This window comes from Athene cunicularia (assembly GCF_003259725.1).
Source record: "Athene cunicularia isolate RWA chromosome 13 unlocalized genomic scaffold, athCun1 chr13_part1, whole genome shotgun sequence".
In the NCBI taxonomy this organism is placed as follows: Eukaryota; Metazoa; Chordata; class Aves; order Strigiformes; family Strigidae; genus Athene; species Athene cunicularia.
Window position 1 is genome coordinate 6221172 of NW_020799117.1, and position 2246 is coordinate 6223417.

The window sequence follows — 2246 nt, forward strand, 5'->3', positions numbered from 1 at the left end:
CGGTGTGTGACGTCATCGAGGGGCGGGGCGGAGGGGGGCGGCCATGGTGGTGCGGAGCCACGCCTGGAGCTTCACCGAGGTCTGTGGGGAGCGCTTGGCTCTAGGGACCCGCAGGTCTTTGGGGAATTAGATCTAAGGACACGTATACCCTCAGAGTCTTTAATTTCCAGATCAGGAGCGCCGACCATCAAAAAGATACCAGAGATGGTTTAAAAGTGTGTCTGAAATGAGGGGACGGAGGGCTGGATGTGTGAAAAAGAGGTGGGGTGTGTTCAGTCCGGGCAGTTAATGCCACAAGGGCTGCCGGGGCCAGAACAGCACAGCCTCTGTCCTCTGAGGGGACACTCCTACCTAATTTGGAGTTAGTTCTGGCGTACTAAAATGGGAAATCTTACAAATCCTTAAATGTTGTTAACAAATATTAATCCCGTGAAATACTGTAAAACAGGACTTGATGAATTACTCTCTCTAACACCATAGTTGTAAGGATTTCAGCCTCTTCAGAGATGTAACAAAATAATGTAGTGGCCTCAGATTTTGAAAGGCAAACTATCTGTAAATTACTTAAGGCAAAGAAAACAAGTACTGCACGGCTGTGAGAATATTTTCTAAATTCCCGAACAAATAGCTGTACTGCTGTTCTTTTGAGATACGGTCTCCTTGGTGACTTCCCCAGCTGCTTGGGAAGGCCCTCTGATAAACCTTGGTGTGTAACCTAAGTATCTTATTAAACTGTTCTCTTTGGAAGGTTTTGTAGTTTATCCATTTGTGATGCACCTGGTCACATACGCATGTAAAATAACACCATCAAAGCACAGTCTTTGTTTCGTTGAGATGCAAGTGGTGGGTCTAATCCTGCCCTTGAAGAGCCCCATGCCAATCCCAAGGAAAGCAGCAGGCTTGCAAACCTGCATCTCGGAGCAGAATGGACTCTGCCAAAGGCATGTAGTGTGTGGCTGCGTAAAATCCTCTGAGAAGCTGTTTATGAAAAGCTCTATAGAAATGTCAGTACAATCCAGAATATGTTTCTGAAGCAGCAGCTGAATGTTCTGCTTCCAGGTTGGGGTTTTTTTTCGTTTAGTTTTGACATTCTTGGTAAATGCTGGGTGAGGAACCACATGCCATTCATGTCTCCTCAGTGTTTCACCCAGCCTTTCACCCCAACCAGAGGGTGAGAGTTGTGGCAAACACAGTGAGACTGCACCATGCAGAACATGTTTCGGAGCCGTTCTTCTTGCACTGCAGACAGCAGTTTGATTTTTAAGCATTAAGACCTCTGCATCATTTTGCTGCAAAGTCATGTGCTTTATTACTGAAATGTCCTCAGAAGGGGCCAGGGAGTCCTAGGAGCCTGAAGGATTCCTTGCTGTTACTACATTGACTTTCAGAGGATCTCAAAGCACTTTTGAGAAGCATTGAGAAAACATTTGCTGGCCACATTAGAAGTGAAACAAGCCAAAGGGCCTAGCCAGCAGATTCCCAGTTCCCTTTTCTAACCACAAGAAAAGGCTGCTTTTCATTTTGCCCTGTCCAACTTCCCGTGGGCTGCGTTTCTGCTGGAGATAAGTGGGCTGCTGAGCTTGACTGCCTGTGTGGGGGCTGCCTGCTTGGTCCTGTCCCTCCCCACGGAGCAAGAGCCAGGAGGTCGCTCTGTGCCACAGGTGGGCCCACGAGCGCTCGGCCGCTCCTCTCCTGCCTCCCAGCCCATCCGTACGGATGAGGAACGGCCGAGCGCTCGTGGCTTCAGGAGAGGAGCTGCAGAGCGCTGCTCCAGGGTGCACAAAAATGGGGTATTTCATGAGCAGAGCAACTTCAACCTCCGCATTCCCCAGATGGGCAGGTCCCTGGATGGGGAGAATGAAAAGGTCCATTTGCCTGCATACACTGGTGGAGCTTGATGAAGGGATGGCGGTGGAGGGGCTGATGTCCCCAGGTCTCTCCATGTTGCACTGGGCAGCAGTGCCTCTGCCAGCAGCTGCTCCCCAGGGGCCTTTCTTTTGGGCAGATAAATGGCACTGAGGTCTTCGCAGGTCACCACAGGTGTGAGGAGGAAGCCAGGCCTCTGGTTTCACCTCAGCTCCTGTTCATTTTTTTGGGGGGGAAATGGTCACAAATCTATTTAAGCTCCATTTTCAGCGCTCCCCGTGCACGCCACATTTCCTTCCACCCAGATCCCGCCGGCGACTCACACCCGCCCTTGGCTTCCCTGCCAGGGTTCACGTTGCCAGAGCCCCGCCGCCATCTTC